Source organism: Scyliorhinus canicula, chromosome 7 (genome assembly GCF_902713615.1).
Source record: "Scyliorhinus canicula chromosome 7, sScyCan1.1, whole genome shotgun sequence".
NCBI classification, from domain to species: Eukaryota; Metazoa; Chordata; class Chondrichthyes; order Carcharhiniformes; family Scyliorhinidae; genus Scyliorhinus; species Scyliorhinus canicula.
The window spans coordinates 95,693,313-95,702,428 of NC_052152.1; positions in this window are offsets into that span (position 1 = coordinate 95,693,313).

Below are 9,116 nucleotides of genomic sequence, written 5' to 3' on the forward strand. Positions count from 1 at the left end.
TAGAAAGATTTCTTTCGCCTCCACAGCCTGCGGGTCGAGTTCTAGTCGGTCAGGTTTGAGGGCTGATTCCATAGTAGTTTTCTTCAAGTTTTCTAAGACTATTAAATTGATGTGACCATCAATTCACAAGACACGTGATTGGAAGTGAACAGTGGTTTTAATAGTCTTACAACTGAGCCTGCCTGCGATGAGATGAACTGGCAGCAGGCTCATGACTGCAGAGCTTTATACTTCTGGTTAGTGGGAGGAGCCATGGGCGGAGCCAAGGGTGGAGTCCAGTACAAACACCTCATCTCCCCCTATGGGAAGAGCCGCGCAATGGCTCGTATACAGGGCTCACAAGGACACAATACATATAATACAACACAGTGTGAATTACTAGGTTTATTATTCACCACAGTGGCCAACCGACAAGGGCTCCAGAGTAATGGGAAGGAGGATGGCCAACCGATAACTGCTCTGGAATAACGGGAACGTGGATGGTTGACTGATAACTGCTCTTGAATAAGGGGAACGTGGTGGTCAATTGATAACGCTCCGGAGTGAGGGAAAGATGGGTGGCCAACCGACAGCTGCTCCGGAGTGAGGTGGAGGTGGTTGGCTGACTAACATTCGCTCCAGAGTGAGTATGTTATAGGTGCCTAACCAACAGCTGTTGCAGAGTGACAGATTTCCAAACACTGTGGGCGGGATTCTCTGATCCTGAGGCTAAGTGTTGAAGCCGTCGTAAACGGCGTCACGTTTCTGAACGGCCTCAACATGGCCTCAGGAGCAGAAATTCTGACCCCTACAGCGGGCCAGCACGGCACTGGAGTGACCCATGCCGCTCCAGCTGCCGATCCCAGCGTCAGATGGGCGCCGCAGGGTCCGCGCATGCGCAGTGGCGCCATCGCCAACGCGCGCATGCGCAGTGGGACCAGTGCGATTGCCACGAATGCGTGGTGGCTCCCTTGTTCACGCCGGCCCAGCGGGACTCGGCTTTTTCAGCATGGCCACTCGGCCCATCCCGGGCCCATAAAGCGGTGCCCGACCGGCGCCGCGCCGACTGCACTGGCGCCCATGGCGCTGGTTCTCCGCATTCCGGAGAATCGGCGTCGGGGCAGCGTGGCTCGAATCTCCGGCCGGGTCCCGGGGTGAGAGAATCCCGGCCTGTATGGCAGAGTGAGTGACTGACAACCACACGAAAGTGAGAACCAAATCTCAGATGTCACAGTGTGAGGTGAATTTACTGTGGTTGTTAATTCCAGTGAAACTAAAGGAGAGTTTTGAAAGAACAGCTTTGGTGCTTTCTAAGAAATACTCCAACTTTTTTGTGCAGCATTTTTAACACGTAACAACTTTCAATGGAGGATCTTTTTAACTGCAACAACACAACTTTTCAGCTGCAATTTCAGTCAAGCAAATCTTGCCATGAGGGACTGGTTTAGCACAGTGGGCTAAATGGCTGGCTTGTCAAGCAGACCAAGGCTAGCAGCGCGGGTTCAATTCCCGTACTAGCCTCCCCAAACAGGTGCCGGAATGTGGCGACGAGGGGCTTTTCACGGTAACTTCATTTGAAGCCTACGTGTGACAATAAGCGATTTTCATTTTCATTTCATTTGCAAATATCATTAATCTTGGTTTAGAACTGCAGGCTAATTTGCTGAGGACTATTATGTACAGTATGCTTAAAACAAACTCTCTTATTTTTGTCAATCAGTGACCAATAGTTGTAATTTAATTAATGACTTGTTAATTTTGCACTTTTTTTGGATTTTTCTTGACCTCACTTATATCCTCATTAATGTCTATAAAGCAAAACAAATGAGGGAATCAGAAATGCTGGCAAAGCTGAAAACTTTAGAGAAGCTACTTTAGGTATATTTTCAATCGAATAATTTACAGTAAAATATGGCTGTGGCATTTGAGAGTAGCATATTATGTAATGTTGACCCAATATTAATTAATATTAATCCAAAACTGTCAACCCACAAAACACGACAAGTGTGGTGCAATTGTGAACAATGTCGACACATTATAGGAAGGATGTGATTGCACTGGAGAGGGTGCAGAGGCATTTCACCAGGATGTTGCCTGGGTTGCAACATTTAAGTTATAAAGAGAGGTTGAATAGACTAGCGTTGTTTTCGCTGGAGCAGAGAAGGCAACCCGATTGACGTATATAAGTTTGTGGGGAACATGGACAAGGTGGATAGGGAGCAGCTGTTCCACTTAGTTGAAGGGTCAGTTACGAGGGGATACAAGTTCAAGGTGAGGGGCAGGAGGTTCAGGGGAGATGTGAAGAAAAACATTTTTACCCAGAGGGTTGTGACGGTCTGGAATGCACTGCCTGGGAGGGTGGGAGCAGAAGGGGTTCTCACATCCTTTAAAAAGTACCTGCGGGCAGCACCGTGGCACTGTGGTTAGCACTGCTGCCTCACGGCACTGAGAACCCTGGGTCACGTCCAAGTGGAGTTTGTACATTCTCTCTGTGTTTGTATGAGTTTCACCCCCACAACTATGCAGGGTAGATGGATTGGCCATGCTAAATTGCCCATTATTTGGAAACAAAATAATTGGGTACTTTAAATTCAAAAATAGTACATGGATGAGCACTTGGCACATTATAACATTCAAGGCTATAGGCCAAGTGCTGGCAAATGAGTTTAGGTAGTGTGGCGCTAACAATTATACTCAAAGCCGAGAGACTAGTACAATAGAGGCTTTATTGCTGTACGATGTTGTCCCTCCATCCGCAACTGTAGACTGAGGGTCTGAGCAGCTCTCATACATATTTATACACAAGCTCCCTGTGGGCGGAGCTAGCTGGCAGGGGCTGACTGGAGGAACCTGTATTACAGGTACAGGCATACATCCCCCTACTGCAGTACACATAACTACAGTGGTTATCTCACCACATTCACCCCCTGTAAAAAATGAGTCCGGCGGGGGTGACATGTAACTCTAATACAAAGGATGCTATTTACAAGAGGGTCCAACAAGGAAAATCAAGAGTCCATCCGGTTAGCAGGTTACAGGTTGAGCCGAATCGGTGGTCGGACGTTCCGCTGTGATCGGCGTAGCTGTGGTGGTGACGTCGGCACAGGCGGTGATGGCCCCGATGGTGCAGGTGCTGGCGGTGTTGGTGCTGGCTGCTGGCGGGATGACTCCGAGAGCAAGCCGAAATCTTCCATGTCCTCCAGGGTGGGCAGGGGGATGAGGGATGGACCTGATGGGGACGAATAGGGGGGCGCTGGGGTTGGCGCAGGAAGGGGTGTGGGCATGGGATCGGCACCTGAGGGAGCCAGGTCCCGGAGCGAGACTGTGTCCTGGCGGCCGTCGGGGAACTCCACGTAGGCATACTGAGGGTTGGCGTGGAGAAGGCGTACTTTGTCCACCAGGGGTTCCGCCTTGTGGTGCCGTACATGCCTACGGAGAAGGACTGGGCCCGGAGTCGTGAGCCAAGTCGGGAGCGACACTCCGGATGTGGACTTCCTAGGGAAGGCAAAAACGCGTTCATGGGGTGTACTGTTAGTTGCGGTGCACAGTAGCGACCGAATGGAATGGAGCGCGTCAGGGAGGACCTGCTGCCAGCGAGCGGCTGGGAGGTTCCTGGACCGTAGGGCCAGCTGGACGGCCCTCCATACCGTCCCGTTCTCCCTCTCTACCTGCCCGTTTCCCCGGGGGTTCTAGCTGGTTGTCCTGCTGGAGGCGATACCCCTGCTGAGCAGGAACTGACGCAGCTCATCGCTCATGAATGAGGATCCCCTGTCACTGCGGATATAGTCGGGGAAACCGAACAGGGCGAAAATGGAATCCAGGGCCTTGATGACGGTGGCAGACGTCATATCTGGGCATGGGATGGCAAAGGGGAACCTAGAAAATTCATCGACCACACTAAGGATGTAGGTGTTGCGGTCGGTAGAGGGAAGGGGCCCTTTGAAGTCCACGCTGAGGCGTTCAAAGAGGCGGGATGCTTTCACCAGGCGCGCGCGATCTGGCCGGTAGAAGTGCGGCTTGCACTCCGCACAGATCTGGAAGTCTCTGGTGACTGTCCGTACTTCCTCGACGGAGTAGGGCAGATTGCGGGCTTTGATCAGATGGTACAAGCGGGTGACCCCCGGATGGCAAAGGCTGTCGTGCAAGGCACGGAGCTGGTTCACTTGTGCGCTGGCACATGTACCTCGGGAGAGGGCGTCTGGGGGCTCGTTGAGCTTGCCGGGGCGATACAAGATCTCGTAGTTAAAGGTGGAGAGCTCGATTCTCCACCGCAAGATTTTGTCATTCTTCATCTTGCCCCGCTGCGTGTTGTTGAACATGAAGGCTACTGACCGTTGGTCAGTGAGGAGAGTGAATCTCCAGCCGGCCAGGTAATGCCTCCAGTGCCGCACCGCTTCAACGATTGCCTGGGCTTCCTTTTCGACAGAGGAATGCCGAATTTCGGAGGCGTGGAGGGTGCGTGAAAAGAATGCCACGGGTCTGCCGGCCTGATTCAGCGTGGCGGCAAGGGCGACATCTGAAGCGTTGCTCTCTACTTGGAAAGGCAGAGTCTCGTCTACGGCGTGCATCCCCGCCCTGGCTATGTCAGATCGAATGCAGGCGAAGGCCTGTTGTGCCTCGGCCGAGAGGGGAAAATGTGTGGACTGGATAAGTGGCCGGGCCTTGTCTGCGTATTGCGGGACCCACTGGGCGTAATAAGAGAAAAACCCAAGGCAGCGTTTGAGGGCCTTGGGGCAGTGGGGAATTGGGAGCTCCATGAGGGGGCGCATGCGGTCGGGATTGGGCCCCAGTAGTCCGTTTTGGACTACGTAGCCAAGGATGGCTAAGCGGTCTGTGCGGAACACGCATTTCTCTTTGTTGTACGTGAGATTAAGGAGAGATGCGGTGTGGAGGAATTTATAAAGGTTGGCATCATGGTCCTGCTGGTCATGGCCGCAGATGGTGACATTGTCGAGGTACGGGAAGGTGGCCTGCAATCCGTACCGGTCAACCATTCGGTCCATTTCTCGCTGAAAGACCGAGACCCCATTCGTGACGCCGAAGGGAACCCTCAGAAATTGGTACAGACGACCGTCCGCCTCAAAGGCAGTGTAGGGACGGTCCGATTTACGGATGGGGAGCTGGTGGTAGGCGGATTTCAGGTTAATAGTAGAGAAGACCCGGTACTGTGCAATCTGATTGACCATATCAGAAATGCGGGGGAGGGGGTACGCGTCGAGCTGCGTGTTGGCCGCAGGAGTAACAGTGGGGACCCCCAGGGGGTGCGGTGCGGCGGGCAGCGCAGGCATAGTGCGCGGGGGCGGCTGCTGGGGTCCACGAGGGGTGGGACGGATGGGCCTGGGGAGCCGTTTGCGGGGTCCACGAGGGGTAGGACGGGTGGGCCGAGTGGCTAGCGGAGTAAGTGTGCGCACTACGGGAGGCGGCCGTCATGGAGAGCGCCAGGGCCTTTGCGGCCGCGAGGTCGGGGGCGACCCCTTCCAGCAGTCGTTGCCGGATGGGGTCCGATGCAATGCCTGTAACGAAGGCATCGCGCATGAGTAAATCCGAATGTTCCGCGGCTGTGAGGGCCCGGCAGTCGCAGTCTCGTACCAGAGGTATAAGGGCCCTCCAGAAGTCCTCAATCGACTCACCCGGCTGCTGGACGCAAGTAGAAAGTTGATGCCTCGCAAACAGGGTGTTCGTCGATGGTGCATAATTCTCCTTGAGCAGTTCCATAGCTGCGGTGTAGTCGGTCGCATCTCGAATGAGCGGAAAGACGCTGGAGCTAAGTCTGGAGTACAGGAGTTGCTTTTTCTGAGCCTCCGTCGGGGGAGGGTGTGCTGAAGAGATGTAGGCCTCGAAGACTGTGAGCCAGTGATCAAAGTCTTTTCTGGCGTGAGGCGAATGTGGATCCAGCTGCAGACGGTCAGGCTTGACTCTGATGTCCATGGTGACTGGGAAATCGTACAGCAATAATTTGTGGCGCTAACAATTATACTCAAAGCCGAGAGACTAGTACAATAGAGGCTTTATTGCTGTACGATGTTGTCCCTCCATCCGCAACTGTAGACTGAGGGTCTGAGCAGCTCTCATACATATTTATACACAAGCTCCCTGTGGGCGGAGCTAGCCGGCAGGGGCTGACCGGAGGAACCTGTATTACAGGTACAGGCATACATCCCCCTACTGCAGTACACATAACTACAGTGGTTATCTCACCACAGGTAGGCAGGTCAGGTATTTTTCATGCAAACTTGGTGGGCAAAGGACCTCATCTGCAGTGCATTATTCTGTAATTCTGCGATTCTGTTGCAAACACAGTGCAATTCCAATTGAAGCCATTAATAAGCAGCAATTAACACATTATTATTATTACTGAAAGGGAAATATTTCACCAGTCTTCAAAAACAAAGCAGGCATTCCTAGCATCATTGTGATTGGTGTAGATCAGTTGACTGGACAGCTGGTGTGTGATGCTGAGCGAGGCCAGCAGCACGGGTTCAATTCCTGTACTGGCTGAGATGCTTTAGAAAATAATTAGGACTATTCTACTTAGTTAAACAAACAACCTTTGCCAAGATTTTGTCATATTTGTGACACAACTACATTACACCAAATCTTTATTATAAATAATGCCGTTGAGACAGTAAAACACCCTGTGGTAGTATGACTAGACGTACAACGTTACCTGGGAGTGTGAGATACCATTGGTGGAGCAGACTCGCTGCTCATTGGCCCAAGTGTTTGCATTTCATTGGTCGGAACGTAAGGTAGCTCTGCCCAGTGAGGCGGGGTATAAGAACCCGTGTTTCCCAGCAGCTGGCCTTCTTTCTGTACTCGAGCTGCTGGGGAAACATCTTGTTGATTAAAGCCTTCAATTCGGACTACATCCTCGTTTCAATAATTATTGATCGCGCATCAATTTAATCAACAAGATTTTAAAGATGGAGCTCTGTATCAAGCCAGAGTGTCTACGACTCAGCTCCCACGCAGCTAACGCAGCAGCTACATTCAAGCATTGGCTAGCTTGTTTTAATAGCTACCTCAGCACGGCAGAAAATGTACCGACGAGGGAGCAGAAGCTACATATCCTCCACTCGTGCGTCGGCACCACCATCTACACGCTCATCGAGGACACGTCCGACTACGACTCCGCCATGGAACTGCTAAAAGGACACTTCATCCGACCAGTGAATCAAGTTTACGCTCGGCACTAGCTGGCTACGAGGCAGCAGACCCACGGTGAGTCATTAGACGATTTCTTACCGTGCGCTCCTTGTATTGGGGAGGAACTGCAGCTGCCTGCAAGTCTCTGCTAATGAGCAAACCAAACTGTTAATCCGAGACACCTTTGTTGCGGGTATGCAGTCCCCACAAATCCTCCAGAGACTGTTAGAGAAGGAAACTTTGAGCCTCATGGAGGCACGGGCCCTCGCGGACTCTCTGGATGTTGCGTACAGAAACGCCCGTTCACATGCCCCCGACCGCGCAGCGGCCCCCTGGGCAGCGTGGAATTCATCTTCCCTTTCCCTTGCGGACTCTGAATCGCCTCAGACCTGCACTGCAAGACGCCCTGGAAACCCCGCTGGGCCCCATTGCTATTTTTGTGGATAGGCAAAACACCCCCGACAGCGTTGCCCAGCCTGATCGGCAACGTGCAAGGGCTGCGGTAAGAAGGGCCATTTTCTGTCGGTTTGCCAGGCCAAGGCGGTCGCTGCTGTCCCGGGCAACGACTGCAGGACGCCGACCCGTCTCTCTCCGAGGGCCCCGTGCGGCCCGCGAACTTCTCCATCCCCATCCCCCAACGCCACGTGCAAACTCCGGGTGCCGCCATCTTGTTTTTCCAACGCCACATGCGGGGGTCAGGTGCCGCCATTTTGTCCATCCCCGCCATGTGCGACTACGCACCGCCCGATGATGACTCCGATCTTCTGCCACGACTCGCATCAGTCACCTTGGACCAGTCTCGACCCCGCACACTCTCTACGGCGACGACGAAGGTCCTGCTCAACGGGCACGAAACGTCCTGCCTGCTGGATTCCGGGAGCACGGAGAGTTTCATACACCCTGCCACAGTAAGACGCTGCTCTCTTCCTGTCCATCCCGTAAAGCAAAAAATCTCCCTGGCCTCTGGCTCCCATTCGGTTGAGGTCAAGGGGTATTGTATAGCGGACCTCACGGTCCAGGGGAGGGAGTTTAAAAATTACAGGCTCTACGTCATCCCCCACCTCTGCGCGGCCACACTCCTGGGGTTAGACTTCCAGTGTTACCTCCAGAGCCTAACATTAAAATTCGGCGGCCCTATACCTCCACTCACTGTCTGCAGCCTCGCGACCCTCAAAGTCGATCCCCCGTCCTTGTTTGCAAACCTCAGCCCGGATTGCAAACTGTCGCCACCAGGAGCAGACGATAGAGTGCCCAGGACTGGGTGTTCATCAGGTCCGAGGTCCAGCGGCTTCTGAAGGAAGGGGTCATCGAGGCTAGTAACAGCCCCTGGCGAGCACAAGTTCTGGTGGTAAAGACCGGGGAGAAGAATAGGATGGTCATAGACTACAGTCAGACCATCAATAGGTTTATGCAGCTGGACGCGTACCCTCTCCGACCTGGTCATCAGGATCGCGCAGTACAAGGTCTTCTCCACGGTAGGCCTGAGGTCGGCCTACCACCAGCTCCCCATCCGCGCGAGCGATCGCAAGTACACTGCGTTTGAGGCGGACGGGTGGCTCTACAACTTTTTAAGGGTTCCCTTCGGTGTCACAAATTGGGTCTCGGTCTTCCAACGAGAGATGGACCGAATGGTCGACCGATACGGTTTACGGACAACTTTCCCGTATCTCGATAATGTCACCATCTGCGGCCACGATCAGCAGGACCACGACGCCAACCTCCGAAAATTCCTCCAAACCGCAAAACTCCTGAATTTGACCTTTTACAAAGAAAAATGCGTGTTCAGGACCGACCGCCTAGCCATCCTCGGCTACGTAGTGCGAAATGGAGTGATAGGCCCCGACCCGTAACGCATGCGCCCCCTGATGGAGCTTCCCCTCCCTCACTGCTCCAAGGCCCTGAAGCGCTGCCTCTGGTTTTTCTCTTATTACGCTCAGTGGTTCCCCAACTACGCCGACAAAGCCCGTCCCCTCATACAAACTACCACTTTC